The 18,325-nt window shown below is 38.0% G+C and overlaps 1 protein-coding gene across 7 annotated transcripts in view; it reads left to right on the forward strand.

Moving 5' to 3' along the window:
* gramd4a (GRAM domain containing 4a) overlaps positions 1 to 18,325 on the forward strand; it is a 156,303-nt gene that overhangs the window by 68,152 nt on the left and 69,826 nt on the right. The window lies entirely within an intron of this gene.

The following is an 18,325-nucleotide window of genomic DNA, read 5'->3' on the forward strand; positions in this document are numbered from 1 at the left end:
AGAGGGCAGGTAAGAGTCAACCACATTGTTGTGGGTCTGCAGTCACGTGTAGGCTAGACCTGTCAGGATGGCAGTTTCCTTCCCTAAAGGATATTGGTGAACCAGGTGTTTTTTTTTCTGACCATATCTGATGATGGATGGTCATCATTAGAATTTATAGTACCACATTAATAAAACTAAAGAGTGACAAATTCCCAAGATCTGACAGTAGTCATCTGAGGGTGTTAAAGTGGGAGGGGAACATGTTCTAGATGCCCTAACTATAATCTTGCAGAGTTCCTTATGTCATGCCTTTTAGATTGGAAAATTGCACATCATTCCATATTTTGAGAAGGCGAAGGAGGCAAACTAGGTATTACAGTCAAGTTGGCCTAACAAGTTGAGGAAACTGTTTGAATCTATAATGAAGGATAGGATAACTGAACATCGCAAATGTTCAGTAAAACAGGGAGAGCCAGCATGGATGCGTGACAGTTAGGTCTTAGTCGTCAAACCTCACTAAATTTTTAAAAGAGGTGACTAAGATAGTGAATATAGGCTGTTCTTTAAATGGACTAACAGGAGTTATTTGATAAAGTTTCACATTAGAGACCATTAACTAAGAGGCCCAGTGAAATTTAGTGCAAATTACTGACATGGCTGGGAAATGGTTGTGACTGGTAACAGAAAGTAGGGGTACTGGTAGATACTCAATACTAAATTGACAGGATATGATGAGTGCTGTCTCACAAAAATCTGTGTTAGGGCCTCATTTTAGAGTCATAGAAGTATATACCACGGAAACAGATCCTTCAGTCCAACTCATCCATGCCGACCAGGCAACCTAAACCGATCTTGTTCCATCTGCCAGCATTTGGCCCATATCCCTCTAAACCGTTGCTATTCATGTACCCATCCAGATGCCTTTTAAATGTTGTAATGGTATCTACACTACTTCCTCTGGCAGCTGCTTTCATACATTCACCACCCTCTGCGTGATAAAGGTACCCCTCCAGTTTCTCTTAAATCTTCCCTCTCTCACCTTAAACCTATGCGATGTAATTTTGGACTCCCATACTCTGTGTGGGGGGGGGGGGGGAGGGAGGGAAAGACCTTAGCTCATCCTTTCCATGCTGCTGTATAAGGTCAGCCCTCAGTCTCCAAAGCTTCCAGAGATAAACCCAGCCTATTCAGCCTCTCCCTGTAGCTCAAATCCTCCAATCCTGGCAACATCCTTGTAAATCTTTTCAGAACCCTTTCAAATTTAGCAATGTCTTTCCTATGGGAAAGAGAGCAGAAGTGAACACAGTATTCCAAATTGGCCTCACCAGTGTCCTGTACAGCTGCATATGACATCCTTGCTCCTAATCTCAATGCACTGACCAATGAAGACAAGTATGGCAAATACCTTCACCACCCTGTCTCCCTGCGACTCCACTTCCAAGGAACTATGCACCTGCAATTGTAGATCTCTTTAGAGTCATAGATATGTACAGTATGGAAACAGGCCCTTCAGTCCAACTCATCCATGCCAACCAAATATCCTAAACTAATCTAGTCCCATTTGCCAGCACTTGACCTGTAAACATTTCCTATTCATATACCCATCCAGATGTCTTTTAGAGTCATAGAGATGACAGCGTGGAAACAGACCCTTTGGCCCAACCCATCCATGCCGACCAGATGTCCCAACCCAATCTAGTCCCACCTGCCAGCACCCGGCCCATATCCCTCTAAACCCCTTCCCATTCGTATACCCATTGAAATGCCTCTTAAATGTTGCAATTGTACAGCTTCCACCACTTTCTCTGGCAGCTCATTCCATACATGTACCACCCACCTTCTGTGTGAAAAAGTTGCCCCTTAGGTCTCTTTTATATCTTTCCTCTCTCACCCTAAACCTATGCCCTCTAGTTCTGGATTCCCTGACCCCAGGGAAAAGACTTTGCCTATTTACCCTATCCATGCCCCTCATAATTTTGTAAACCTCAATAAGGTCACCCCTCAGCCTCCGACACTCCAGGGAAAACAGCCCCAGTCTGATAAGCCTCAAATCCTCCAACCCTGGCAACATCCTTGTAAATCTTTCCTGAACCCTTTCAAGTTTCACAACATCTTTCCGCTAGGAAGGAGACCAGAATTGCACGCAATATTCCAACAGTGGCATAACCAATGTCCTGTACAGCCGCAACATGACCTCCCAACTCCTGTACTCAATACTCTGACCAATAAAGGAAAGCATACCAAATGCCGCCTTCACTATCGTATCTACCTTTGACTCCACTTTTCAAGGATCTATAAACCTGCACTCCAAGGTGTCTTTGTTCAGTGCAGTTTAACCAGCATTTTGTACAGGTAGACCATAAGGAAAATAACAGGATTAGGCTGTTGGACCCTCAAGCCTACTCTGCCATTCAATAAGGATCATGGCTGATCAGCATTCCTCACGGCCACTTTCCTGCCTTTTCCCCGTAATCCTGATTCCCCTTTTGACCAAGAATTTATCTATCTCATCCTTAAATATACACAAGAACTCTGCCTTACAGCTCTGTGTGGCAAGGATTTCCAAAGACTCTAACTCGAACTTGGGTCCTTATATTGCAGTCCTAATAAAGAGCCTTCTTCATTATTTTCTGCAACTATTCATGACATTTTAAAGATCTAGTCACCTGAACTCAAGTCTCTTTGGATATTCACCATATTTAAATTCAGACTATCTAGAAAATACCCTGATTTATCCTTTATCAGTCCAAAATGGAGAAGTTCACACTGAATAGTTTACATTGAACAGTTTTGCCCATTCACCTAGTCTATCAATATCCTTTTGTAACTTTATGCTATCATCTACAATGATACCAAGAAATTTGGATGTAAGACTTTCTACACCATTATCCAAGTTGTTAACAAATAAAATAAATGAATAATTCACAGGTAAAAGGGCATTTGGGAAGCAAGAGGCCTTCAAAAATGAGATAACGCGAGTTCAGAGACAATACACTCCTGTTAGTTTGAAGAGCAAGGCTGGCCGGTGTACTGAATGCTGGATGACTAAAAATAATTGAGGCCCTGGTTAAGAAAAAAAGCTACCGTCAAGTATAGGTGAAAGTGAGGACTGCAGATGCTGGAGTTTAGAGTCAAGATTAGAATGATTTCAGATTAGATTAGATTACATTACATTACAGTGTGGAAACAGGCCCTTCGGCCCAACAAGTCCACACCGACCCGCTGAAGCGCAACCTACCCATACCCCTACATTTACCCCTTACCTAACACTACGGACAATTTTTAGCTTGGCCAATTCACCTGACCTGCACATCTTTGGACTGTGGGAGGAAACCGGAGTACCCGGAGGAAACACGCAAACACTGGGAGAACGTGCAAACTCCACACAGTCAGTCGCCTGAGGCAGGAATTGAACCTGGGTCTTTGGCGCTGTGAGGCTAAGCACTGTGCCACCATGCTGAAGGGCTCCTGCCGGAAGCGTTGAATTTCCTGCTCCTTGGATGTTGCCTGACCTGCTGTGCTTTTCCAGCATCACCCTACTCTTGACTCCAATGTGGGGTATAGACAACTGGGATCAAGAAAATTCCTAGAGGAGTATAAGGGCAGTAAGCGTATACTTAAGAGGGAAATCAGGAATGCGAAAATGGCACATGAGATAGCTTTGGCAAATAGGTTTAAGGAGAATCCAAAAGAGATTCTATAAATACATTAAAAGAGTAACTAGGGAGAGAATAAAGTCCCTTAAAGATCAACAAGGAAATCTATGTGTGGAACCACAGGAGATGGTGAGATATTAAATGAGTATTTTGCATCGGTTTTTACTGTGGAGAAGGACGTGAAAGCTAGAGAACTTGGGGATCTAAATAGTGACATCATGAAAAGTGTCCATGTTACAGAACAGAAGGTGCTGGACATCTTAAACCTCAAAGGTAGATAAATCCCCAGGACCTGATTAGATGTATCCCAGAACTTTGTGGGAAGCTAGGGAAGAGATTACAGGTCCCCTTGCTGAGATACTTGTATCATTGATAGCCATGGGTGAGGTGTTGGAAGACTGCAGGCTGGCTAATGTGGCACCATTATTCAAGTTTTTTGGTAAGAACAGCAAACTGATGAGCCTTATGTTAGTGGTGGGCAAATCGCTGGTGACATTCTGAGGGACAGGATTTACATGTATTTGGAAAGGCAAGGGGTGATTATTGATAGTCAAGATGACTTTGTGCATGAGAAATTGTGTTTCACTAACGTGATTAGTTTTTTGAAGAAATGACAAAGACGGCAGAGTGACAGATGCTGACCATATGGACTTCAGCAAGGCGTTTGACATGATTCCACATGGTAGACTGGTTAGCAAGGTTAACTCACATGGAATCCAGGGAGAGCTAGCCAATTGGATACAAAAGTCACTTGAAGGTAGAGAGACAAAGGGTGGCGATGGAGGGTCAAAGAGGAGAATACCACTGATTTGTGGCTGAGTAGCACTTTGTTAGCCAGTAGAGGGGGGTTCCTGAAGTTTTTAGTATATCCTGAAGTATAATATAAAGTTATCTTAGACTTGGTAGTGTGTAATGTGACAAGATAAATTAATTAATGACCTTAGAGTTAAGCCATGCTTATCTGAAAACAACCACAGTATGATTTACTTCTACATCCATTTTAAAAGTGAGAAAATTGGTCTAGTATTTTCAACTTGAAAAAAGCGAACTATGTGGCCATCAAGCTGAATTAGCTGAAGTGACCTGGTATACTAGAGTAGGGGATGGATTAATAGAGAAATCATAGCAGACATTTAAGGGAATGTTTCAGAATATTAAGAATAAATATATTTCCACCGTAAAGGAAAATTCAAAGGGAGGAGCCACCACTCATGGTTAACTAAAGTAAATTGGATGAAGCATAAAAGGTTTAGAAAAAATGTATACCTTGAACAAAGACTAATGATTGGTTGCAATATAATGATCAGTACAGAATGACTCCAAGATTAATCAGAAGGAAGAAATTATAGGACAGGAGGAAGCTAGCTAGGAATGTAAAAATGATAGCAAGAATTTCTGTAACTATTTATGAAGGAAAAGAATAAGGAAAGTAAGTGTTGGCCCTCCAGAGAGTGAGAATGTGGAGTTAGTAGTAGATAATAAGGAAATGAGCAAATATTTTGCCTCCCTCTTCATTATAGAAGAGGCAAAATCATTACAGTTAATAGATGTAAACCAGGAGGTGAATGGGAGAAAGAAATGTTGCAAAATTCAGTCCTTCGGAAGTGGTAACAAGCAAGCTGCTGAAGCTGCATGCTGACAAGTTCCTAAGTTCAGATGAACATCACACTAAGATCTTGAGAGGTGGCTAATGAAGTAGTAGGTGTCGGTGAAAGGCCTTTCCCAGAGCTGGGATGCCATGCAGCCTGTATCTCTATCAATAAAATGGCCATCAACATGAGGAGACTAAGTCGATGATGTCAGCTGACCACGATACAGTACTTTGTTCCTGTATGTGCGGTCTGTTGCTCCATCTGGTTGTGTTCACAACAAATGAAACCGTTTTTCACAAGATTGAGGCTGCATGTATCATCAGATATGTGTGCAAACAAGAACAGGAGCAGCATAACTACAAATATCAACTGTATCCTTGTCCGATAGCCACATAGTATAGATGGTCACTGTTTTGCAGTTGGAGACTCGGCTTAATTTTCCCTCTCTGAAATTCAGGATGAGAAATGAAGAATTCCATAATTGTCTGGGTTGAGTTCAGAGCAGCAATTGAAGCTCGGACTTGTGATCTGTATGGTTTCATGCCATGTCATATGAAGAATTTACCTGCTGAGTCATAAATCAGGTAGGGCATAAAATAAACAAGATTAGTATTGTATTTGTTATTCCTGCAACTTTTAAATTGGCAATAGAATTTGCGTATATCATCTTATTATAAAGAGAATACCATTGTGAATCTGACACACATTTGTTTGATTTGCATTTCTTGCAACCTGTGAAGTAAACAACAGAAATTTGGATAACTTGTATAATAAATGTTGTTGCTGGTGCACAACAGTTGGGTGATTAAAAACAGGATTATCTGCAACTATCCTGAATTTTGTTTGATCTTTCAAACACAGCAATTAAAATAAAAATGAAGTCTGACTCCCACAAATTTGGAGGCAGATGTAAAAATATTTACCTACAAAGGCATTCAAAATCGAAAGGAAAAAATAAATGCGCCCACAGAAATGACTCCAGATTGGATGACAGCATACACTAGGTGCCAGAATGATATGAACAATGACTCCCAAAGTAATGATGGTGTGCGTATCAGAAAACATACAAGTTAAACATGTTGCTGTTACTACTTGCCCACTCAAAGAACATTCATTTAATGCTATAGGTTTGAATTAAAAACTTACACCCACAGAACCACGATTACCTGTAAATGATTTCCTCAGTATTTCTTGACAAAATAAAATGCACTTGACTGTGCATCAAGTTGACCGTTCGTTACTTTAGCTTTACCTTAAAATGAAACCAGACACATTTGTGTAGGAGAAATGGTATTGAAGGTTATTCTTCAATAAACCTTTTTCAATGGGTTTTGAAAATTATCATGCTAGGCATGCAGGAAATGGACCATAGCACTATCTATCCCGAGGGAATTGAGACAAGTCTGCTCGAAATGGTAGTATGCAAATTAAACATCCTTGCATAGTTTGCAAACTTTTTGAATGGGGTGACCTTTACAAATATTTCCAGGATGAGAAATGAAGAATTCCATAATTGTCTGGGTTGAGTTCAGAGCAGCAATTGAAGCTCGGACTTGTGATCTGTATGGTTTCATGCCATGTCATATGAAGAATTTACCTGCTGAGTCCCTTTGCTTTATCAGCCATCCATCTCAATCTGCAACATGGCAGATTTTTCCTGAACTCTGGCACTTATTTCACATCAGTTCATAATGATACTCTAGCCGTTATGAGACTTTGACCTCTCAGGAGTCTCACCATTTGTTTCCTGAATTCGAACACATCTTCGTCCAATACGTTATGATGTAGTCAATGATATTCACTCGTCAAACATTACAACATTCTCATAAAATTATGTTTGGTAATACTTATGTTTGCTTAGTTACAGTGCTAAAGTTTGTCAATGTGTTTACTTAAGGTTAAGGGAGAAAAACAGTGGCTATTAATTTTCTGAGCACATGTAAATAGAGAATAGCTGCGACAAGTTAGAATGAGATTGGTAAGACTGAGAAAGTTAATAGTCTGTCTCCGAAAAAAAAATGTTGGTTTCAATTTTATTAAATGGCTGAGATTCGCTTAACTCCTCCAAATAAAATCTGTTCTTAAATATATGCAGTTATTTCCCATTGCCAAACCTCTCCAATTATTTTTCCTCTTTGTACACCACCAACTCCAGACTTCCAGCATTTTGACCATTACTTCAAATCACTTGATTCTGCATTTTCACGGTCAACATAACTAAGATTGTCCTGATCAAAGTAACTAAATAATCTCTTTTTGGAACCATACTTCCAATGCATATGCTCAAATATTTCTCCACTTTTCCAAGCATTTGATACAATCTATTATGTCCCCTACCCTGCCTGTGTTCTATAGCTCCATTGCTGAATTTCAATCAATCTTAATTAACACATCTATCTCCTGCAATGATTTCAGCTCTTGCATCAGCATCATCATCAGCATCATCATCAGCATCATCATCACTGATGTGCCTGGAGTTCTATCCTTAGCAGCTTTATATTCCGCATCAGTAAGCGCTATATCTAATAGAAAAAAATGTGAGATCATCTACTTTGATAGGAGGAACAGAAAGGCAAATTTATTTAAATGGAAAGAGACTGTAAAATGCTGCAATTCAGAAGGATCCTGATTCTCTTGTACATGTAACAGAATGTAGCTATAGAAAGCAATTAAGCAAAAGGAATGTGGACTTTTATTACGGGAAATAGGGGGAGACACGCAGTGGTGAAGACTTAGGACAGCTATATTGGGCACAGGTGGGGCCCTGGAGAATTAATTTCAGTTTGGGTCTCTTGACTTAGAGGGATATACCTGCATCAGAGATAGTACTGGGAATGTTTACTGTGTTGATTTCTGGGATGAAGGGCTGTGTTAAGAGGAAAGGTTTCCCCAATACCAGAGTCCACTGTGCTAATGTCCAAGTTTATTCAGCTGTGACATCTTAAGGCTCAGCTGCCAGTAGTGGAGCAACTAAAATCAGGGATATTGAAGAGATCAATCATGAAGGAGTACAGATATCTCTAAGGCCTGTACTATTGGAGATGATTTCTGAGATGTGGAGAGTTGACCATGGACCAATTTTAAATTGAGAAAGAAAAATTAGAAATTAAGATATTGAAGTTGGAGTCATTGTCGGTCTGTGAGCACGGGAGTGATGGATGATAGGAACTTGTTGCAAATTTGGATAGGTCAGCAGAGTTGTGAATGACTTCAAGTTCACAAACTGTAGAATAAGGGAGGCTAACTGGAGTGCATTGGAATTATCATGTCTAGAGGGAACACAAGGCACCAATGAGGATCTCAAGCAAATGAGCTGAGGCGGGAATAGAACAGTGTTGTTTCAGAGGTGGATATTTGAGATGGTGTTCATACATGGTTGGAACTTCGGCATCAAATATGGCATCAAAGTTAGAGACAGTCAGAGTCAACCATTGGGAGAAAGTGAGGACTGCAGATGCTGGAGAGTCAGAGTTGAAAAGTGGTGCTGGAAAAGCACAGCAGGTCAGGTAACATCTGAGGAATAGGAGACTATGTTGTAGTTTACAAAGTTAGATTATCCAGTATTTATAAAATATTTTTCAGAACTTGTCATGGGATTGTTCTTAAGTCAGTACTCATCTATACTATCTTAAATGTGCTTTACTCCCTGCTGATTTTATCACAAAGATTTTTATCGGGATAATGAATAGACCTACCTTCTTCTAGAGTATGAATGAATTTATTGTTGTCCATAGCAGCACCAACCTACAAAAAGGCTTCAGTCTCACATCTTAACAAAGTAAACCTTTCTTTGTAGAATTTTAAATAGCATTTGCAAAGATGATGTGTTTGGCTGATAATTGTTAATCTTTACCAGGACAGAATTTCCATTGCAATAGTGAATGCCACAAGTACACAAGCCTCTGTTTGCTAGGATTTTGCACCTTCTTCCCCTGTCTGTTGGTTTTCTCCAGGTGCTCCAACTTCCTCTCACAGTCCAGAGGTGTGCAGGCTAAGTGGAATCGCCATGGCAAATGCAAGGTTACAGGGATAGGGTAGTGGGTAGGATGCTTTTCAAAGGGTCGACGTGGATCCTATGAATGGCCTGCTTCCACACTGTAGATATTCTATCACAAGAAAATATTTAATATAGTTCAGCCAAAATCTAGTGATTTATGGTTAACCCAGTTGTCTGCTAAATATGCTTAAGTCTTTGTCCCTTGGACTTACGGGAAAGAGATGAGGCAGTATACTAGCTGAATGATAAGGCTGAAAGAGGGCAAGGTTTTCATGAATAAGATGAGTTATGTAAGACAGAAAAATTACCAGAGAAATAGGGCGATGGACTGGAATGTGATTAAAAGTTGAGGACCTTGCAGTAGTTTCAGGAGGCCAAGTTGTGAACTGTGGATCAAGGCTGAGTTAGGGAAACATCATCTCCTCAAAACTCATATTTTTGTTCTTGATAAGTCTGCTGAGCTAGGTTTCATGCATGTATATTATCCTGCAGTACCTCAAACTAGCCATTATTTATTTTTTAAGACTTACTAGTGACTGTTAACATTTATAGTCTAATTCTGTTCATATATGTGCACCTCTGTTAGGATCTCAAATAGCAGTCTGGAGGAAGAAAATGTCTAGCTATTCTCTTAAGGCTATTCTACAACAAATAGTACTTCCTAGTTTGATCAGGAAGCACATTTGGTAATGAAACAGTCATGCACCATACTGTCATAATACAATATCGAATATAATAATTTGTTTTACAATTTCAAAGTATATTTTTGCTGGGCATATCTTCCATTTACTGTTTATTTTTTGTCCCTTAGTTTAACTACTTTTAATAAGGCATGTGACACATTTTAAACTTATTTCCTACACTTTTGGAGTCTTGCTCGCTGTTTTAGAAGTGGGATTGATTTTGAACAAATTGGTGATGAGCTGAAAACTATGTTTGAATCACTTTTCTTTCAGCTAAGCATATAGAACAAGGATAGATTGATAGAAGTGCCATGGATAACTGACTTCCTTTGCTATTGGCTGTATGTTTGAACCAGGAAAGCTAAATATTTTTTAGTTGTTTACTGGTAGAAATTCAAAGTGACCTGAGAATGTAAACACTCAGCATCAATAGAATTTTTGGGCAGCATTACCAAGTTTGCTAGAGAACATGGAATCCATTTCTTATGCATGTTCTTAACAGTAAATTTGAGCTGAGTTAGATGTATATGTTAGATAGCTGTTGGCCAAATGGGAAGATGGAGGCAATAACAATATTCTGCTCTTTTGTGGTCAGATGGCGTCACTTATAGAATCCTGGACTGGAATCGATATTTGGCACTAATATGTCCACCTACCAATATCATATTTCCAATCAGTTGTATCTTCACATTACTGAGTGTCAGAATGCTTGTGTATTTGCAGTATTCACCATTGCAATGGAAATTCTGACCTGGTGAAGATCAACAATTATTGCAGCCAAACAAATCATCTTTGCAAATGCTATTTAAAATTCTGCAAAGAAAGGCTTACTTTAAGATTTGAGACTGAATCCTTTTGTAGGTTGGTGCTGCTATGGACAACAATAAATTCATTCATTCTCTAGATGAAGGTAGGTCCGTTCATTAACCAGATGAAAAACTTTTGTGATAAATGTGCTTTATTCCCTGCTGACATTAAGAGCACATAGATGGATATTGATTTAAGAAAAATCCCATGACAAGTTTTGAAAAATATTTTTAAAAGCCAGATACTGGATAATCTAACTTTGTAAACCACAACAGACTTTAAATAAATAAGGATGGATCAAAAATATTTTTATCTGGCACCCTAACTCCCTATTTTACAGTGCATTGATTGGAGCTTCTACGTGCTTGGAATAGGTTGTTGGCTGTGTGGGATTCAAATATCAACTTGCCTTGAATGATGAGTTCAGTGAAGATTAATGCATTATGACCATGTAGAAATATCTGGAAGCAAATAATTTTTAAATTCCTCTGCTTGTAAAATGGCATTAAATGTGAAGGTTAAGATCTTTCTGTATGACTTATGGTGATCTGAAGAGGGGGAAATGCTATTTTAAATATAAATTGAAATGATGAGGTAAACGGTTAGCTGCTTTAAATTCTTAAGGTTCATTGTAATGGTTCACGGAAAAAAAAATGTAAATTATAACTCAGTTGATAGCAATCATCTCCGAGTCAGAAGCTTGTGGGTTCAAGTCTCATTGCAAAACAAGAGCACAAAATCAGGATTGACACTGTAGTGGATCACTGAGGGGATGCTGCAGTATTGGAGCTACCATCTTTGGGATGATGTTTTGGTTGGGGCTCTGGTTTTCTCCTGAGGTATGTTAGGCATAAAAGATCCTGTGGCATTGTGTTGAAAAAGAGGAAGGTGTTGTTCCTAATGTTTGGCCATTATTTATATCTCATTTAATATTGCAAGGACAGATTACCTAGTCATTATTGTTTTGCTGTTGATGAGAGTTTGTTGGAGGTAAACTGGCTGCTACATTGTCTACACTGCAACAATGAGTACACTTCAAATGTACTGTATTTGATTGACTGTAAAATGCTTAAAGATGTTTTGAGGTCATGATGGACCTTATGTAAATGCAAGTCTTTTTTCTGAATCTACTTTGTGGTTAGGAAAATAGTTCATAATCTAATTTTGAATAGAATGTAAGTGACGAGTTACAAAAGAAGCTAATTTTATCATTTGGCCTACTAAATAATGAATTAAAATTATGGTAAGGGAATATTACAGTGCAAGTTCAAAAAGAAAGTTTCTTTGTCAGAAAAACTTCAGCCCTTGTAGAATTATTATTGACACTTCATTTCCGTATGCCCTCTATAACTATTTTCTCCCAAATTGAAATTTTATTTTGAAGAATCACATTCAAGAAATCATGCACATGCTGTGAGGTTTATGAACTTTAGATTTTGGATGGATAGTAACAAAGTATTGATGATTATTATAATATTTATGTTTTTTTAAATCCGATTTTGAATGGTACACTTTGTACTGAACAGAAAGCAAAGCTGTGTAGTTAGTATTGATGTAATCCTATTTGACAGTGTAACTAAGATTTAATGATTATGCTGGCCAGTTCAATATTAATTACACAACAACCGACTTTGTTTGAAGTACAATACACTGATGGAGTCATAAGAGGATTTGCAATGATTAAATGTAAAATCCCCATTGGTTTACTGCAACACACTATGACCAAAATTTAATGGAATAAAGTAATACTTTTAATCATTTAAATTATTATCTTTAGGATAGATGTTCCATTTTGTTCAATATTTCCATATTTCTTTTGAATTGTGTACAAGCTTACAATGTTTTAAATATATTTATATTGTTACCTAACATTGCCAAGCTACTGCTTTGCTAGATTGTAATACAAACTAGATTTTCAAACTTAACTCTTCCAAAATTATAAAGCTGATAGAATCTAAGAATAAGATTGGATTGTCTGCATACTTATTTTACTTGAAGTAGAAACTTTTTTCTTTACAGTTCAAATAACAACTGGGATGACTTCTCTGATGCAACTTTTCTTAAATAGAGCAGAACATAATTTGGACAAAATCAGATTTATGCAGCACTCAGTTGGATTTTTAAACTTAAAGCTGTACATAGTTTAAACATTTCTCCCCTTTTTTCTCTGCGCACAGCTAAAATACGTTTCTCTAAGTACCCCAATTTCGCAAATTGAATAACATAGACATTTAAGCAGCTGATTACACTCTCTTCTGTTCTCTGATCAAAATAAGTTTCTTCTATCTTGTAAAGTACACATAACCCCTTCAATTATTGGTTTTCATTGTCATGAACATGTCCTACTGGTTGTATGCAATATGGATATCCTGATGTACGTATTTATATACTGCTGCAGTTCAGGGGAAATGACAGCATAGAGGAAATTTGCAAGTTTTACTCTATTGTTTATAATCAACTAACATCATTGGAGCAGTTAAAATGCCAATGAATTAATTTCATGTTTTCTGCACTCCCAACTGCAAATTGGGTCCAACTGAAATCAGATTCACACAAGTCCCCTCCGTTTACATTCATGTATTATGGCTGTGGAAATACTGAAACTCTGGCAACATTTTATAACCATTCAGGTGCCTGAATTTTAAATTTGATTCAATTATACTGGTGAGCTACTGTTATTCTGAAGTAATAAACTATGTTGATGCAAGTAAAATTTTGTATTCACTTATTTCAGTCTGCTTTGTAAATGTAATATGTGACAAATGACCTCAACTGGCAGAACACCAATATTGACTGACAGGTTTCCCCCCACCATAACTTGGGCAGATTTATTGGTCAAAATTACCCATTACCACACCTGTTGAAAAGCTGAGCTCTTCAATAATGTATAATTAAAAGTAAAAACATCTGATTGTTGGAGGTTATGTTTGATTGATTTAACCCTAGCCCAGAATTCTGATGGCTTATGTGATGACAATCTTTAGTTACCTGGCAAAGTTTTTCTTGATCTTACATATGTTATTCACATACGTGTGTTGTATAAAAGTAAGGTCAGTGATAAATGATCTTTCAGTAATTCTCCAGATACATCTTTATAGTGATAAATGTATGAATAATTAACAGAATAAGTCACTAAAGGAAGACAAGGAACAAGTTGCATTGATTGCATGCTACAGACTATTGATCCTTATACTTTGTTCCAAGCACTTGAAGCCTGCAGTCGTCATTTCCCTATCCCACAGCTGGAATCTCACCAGGAAATAGCCAAAATTATTTGAACTTGCTTGACTTTGTTTAGATTCAGAAAACAAAATCTTCTTTCTCATTATTTTGTAGGGCGTATTTCTAAATATTGAATGTAGTAACTTCAGATATCAAACGTAACACTTTCATGATCTCAGGATATCCTAATTCACTCCAGATTCAATCAAGTAATTTGAACGAGAAACAAAATACTGGAGAAACTCCATCAGTCTTATGGCATCTCTGGAGAAGGGAACAGAGTTATCATTTCATATAATCTATGCCTTTTCTCCAGAAGAAAAGACAGGTGGATATTTTATGGGCTTTATTGGTTTGGAAGGGGGATTGAGAGAGGACCAAGAGGAATAGAAGGGAAGATAAAGGATGGCATATAAGGAGCAAGAGTGGGGCTTTCAGCTTACCAAGCCTCCTCCGCCATTCGGCAAGATCATGGTTGATCTTCCCTAGGCCTCAACTCCTCTTCGGATCCAGCCCCTCCTAGCCATCAACCCCTGGATATTTCAATAAACTATCCACTTTCTTTTCAAATTCTTCCAGTGATCTAGCATCAAACTCTCTGGGGTAGAAAATTCCAGACATCCACCATCCTTTGGGAGAAGACATTCCTTTGCATCGCCATTTTAATGAAAGGTACAGAATAAGTGGGTAATGTCCCATAGCTGTGGATTTTTCACTAATGGAAACACCATCTCAACATTACACTGCTAAGCCTCCTCGCAATCTTGTACATTTCAGTAATATTATCCATCATTCTTCTATATTCTAATGAATGAAAGCCTGACCTGTTCAGCCGGTTTCAATAAGTTAATGCCTTCTTCTCAGGGACCAGTCTTTTGAACAGGCATCAATGCCAGAATATCCTTTTTAAGTGTGTGGATCAAAACCTTACGCAGTACTCCAGATGCAACCTCAGCAACCAACAATGTATTCAGTTGTAACTAAATTTCGCTGTTTTTAAGCTCCCAACTCCCGAGCAATAAAAGTCAAAGTTCCAATTGCTACCTTAATTACTTGTTGCACATATGTGCTAATGTTTTGTGTTTCATGCACAAGAACACTTGGATCCCTCGACACTGCACTTTTTTTTTAAGAGTCTGTCTTCATTTTAATAATTTACTTTTGGTTCTTCCCACCAAAGTGCATGACCTTATACTTTCCTTCATTAAATGTCATCTGTCAAGTTTTTGCCCACTCACGCAAATTATCCCCAATTTGCAAACTTTTCAGAGGTGAGAATTCCAGCACTGAGCCAAGGGGGATGCTTACTATAACTGAATGCAATTTTCTCAGAACTAAATTTAACTTCTTTCTGAAGTTCTGTCTTTGGTTTCAAAGCTAAAGAATATAAAATTCAAGTGGAATATTTTGTTAATTGATTTTGACTTTGGTTGGCATTTTTTTGCCAACATTTTTTGTCATGATGGACAATGATGTCTTAAACTCAAAGTTTTGCCCAAGTACTAGCTCATTAAGCTTCTGGTGACATTTTTGTTGACCACTTGTATGCTTATCATGTAACATATGACTGATATTATCAAATAACCTTACCTGTAATATAAGGCCAACAACATTTATTGCAAGTAATAAATATATTGTGTAATGATTAGGTGCAATAGCTCAGGAAGAAACTAAGTTTGCCATAAACTAAACTTTGATGTAACAGGAAGAGCTAACCATTTTTATTTAATTAGGGATTACATTTATGATATTGTCAATTGTGGAAATGCTGTCTTCTGGTTGAGGTGTTAAGCTGAGATCCCAACTGCTTGGATGTATTGAAACATGTTACAGTCTTCCTTAAAGAGTATCAGTTTTTCTGTTGTCGAGCTGTAGAAATAAAACACAGAAGGGGGCTATTCAGCCCATCTTGTCTATGCTGACCATGGCTGGTAATTCTCTTTCAAACCAAAAATTCTAAAGTAAACCAGGTTAACCATTTACAGAATATCTCACTTCTTCCTTTTATAGGTATTGCTGTGCGCAGGTGGCAGCTAATGTTTGCTTACATAACCATAGTGATTGAGCTTCAGCAGTAATGCATTGATTCTGAAATATTTCATTAATTGTGAAGCACTTTGAGATGTCCCAAGGATGTGAGCAGAACTAATATGTGCAGTTCCTTGTACAATATTTATTTGCAGTCTGCTTACTGTCCTCATGGTAACAATTTATTATCCAACTGTGTAAGAAACTACAACCACTGTACGAATTGAGGGCTTTTCTTAAAAGAAAAGCCAAATGCGAGTTTTGAGAAGATTTGTAGCTCAGGTTGAGGTTTTGGATGTAGGTTTGCTCACTGAGCTGCAAGGTTCATTTCCAGACATTTCATTACCCTACTAGGTAACATCTTCAGTGGGCCTCAGGTGAAGCAATGCTGAAAATTCCTGCTTTCTATTTATATGTAGTGTTTTGGACTACAATGGACAAATTGGCAGAAAACTAGCCACCAGGATACATGAACACCAACTAGCCACAAAAAGACATGACCCTCTCTCACGAGTTTCCTCACAAATGGAGGAGGAAGAACACCACTTCAACTGGGACAACCTAGGACAAGCCAAACAAAGACACACCCGAGAATTCCTAGAAGCATGGCGTTCCAACTGGAACTCTATCAACAAACATATCGAGTTAGACCCCATCTACCGCCCCCTGAGAAAAGGAATCGGAAATGACTTCACCAGAGGAAATGAGATCACCAACCCAAAGAAACCCAAACATATAAATAGAAAGCAGGAATTTTCAGCATTGCTTTGCCTGAGGCCCAGTGAAAATGTTACCTAGTCGGATTAAGAAATGTCTGGAAATGAATGTAAAAGCCAAATACTGCAGATGATGGAGATCTGAAGTAAAAACAAAGTACTGGAGAAGTTCAACAGGAATAGCAGCATCTGTGGGGAGAGAAACTGAGTTAACTTTCTTGGAAAGTTTCTTGGAAACTTGTGTAGAGAATACAACTTTGAGATACTTATCCAGTTTGTGGTTTGGATTCCCAATGTAGAAATAATTACTGTTTGAACTTTTGATGCAGTGCAATACATTAGAAAAATGCATGTCAATCTTTGTTTGGCATAACATTGGCATAGATATGAACAAACTGGAAAATCTTACATGGGAAGATTTCTGTGTTGAGAAAGTGAAAAAGTGATTATGAAAGGACAAGTACATTTAGAAAGCAAAGAGAGGGAGGTAAAGATGTTTTATGGTGGGTCACACTGTAAAGCAGGAGTAAAATATGAACTAAATATAGCATCTAAAGAACATGACGATAAAGATTCTATAACATTCAGATGGACAGGGGCTGAATGTTAATGTGCATTACTGTCCTGCACAATTTTGTGCTTAACAAGAGTCACCATAGGAGGTGATTAGCTTGCCTTGATCAGGAATTTGTGTTAAAGGGAAGGTTAGCCTCTTTGATCAGACTTCAAACATAATACTACAGTTTCTTTCAACTTCAAGTGAAAGAGCTGATTGTTTTTAAAAAAAAGACATTAAATGCTTAAATTGTGATATACCTAGGTGAATGCTATTTTATATTAATCTCTAGAAAAAATAATAATGCTTGAATGACATTACTTGTTCAGTAAATAACTAAAAATGCCGTGACTTCAGCCCACCAGTGTTCTGTTAAGAAGGAGGCTACAGTACCATAGCACCACAGCTGTGGTTTAGCTTGGAGTTTCTCATCTTTGAATCAGAGGGTTGTGGATTCAAGTTCCACAGAGGAACACAAAAATCTAGGACACACTGTCGTGCCATATCATTTGTGTTTTCAGATGAGAAGATGCCTTGACGTTGTTTGAAGAAGAGTCAAGATGTTATGCCTAATGTGTTCCGATCAATATCTCTAAATTGGCATCAATAAAACAATTCATGCAATCATTATCATATTTTGTGGGGGCTTGCTGTGCACAAATTGGCTGCATTCTTTCCCATTGCTAAGGTTAAATTGTTGTGGACGTATTACTTTTCATTGAAGTTTCAAGGACATAATGGAACCACTTGATATGCATAAAGTGCCATTGGCTTTAAATTTCAAGGCATTGGACTTTGATACGTTATATAGCATGATAATTTGCCTATGGGAAAAATTAGCAGATTACTCTGCTACCTAATAGTGCTTCACAATGTAGTGCATGCCTGTTGGTAGTACCAGAGATAGTTAAACATCTGAAAGATTTTTATTGTCAGAGGTGTTTAGAAAGCTATCATTAGAAAGCTATCTCATGTTTAACGTGATACCCATTCAAGAGTTTGATTTATTGTCTATCTAGTGTAGCAGTATGAACGTGCTGCATTGCCAACAATGCTATTGTTTTGAATTATTCTTTTAGCTGAGGC

Source organism: Chiloscyllium punctatum, chromosome 44 (assembly GCF_047496795.1).
Source record: "Chiloscyllium punctatum isolate Juve2018m chromosome 44, sChiPun1.3, whole genome shotgun sequence".
NCBI lineage: Eukaryota > Metazoa > Chordata > Chondrichthyes > Orectolobiformes > Hemiscylliidae > Chiloscyllium > Chiloscyllium punctatum.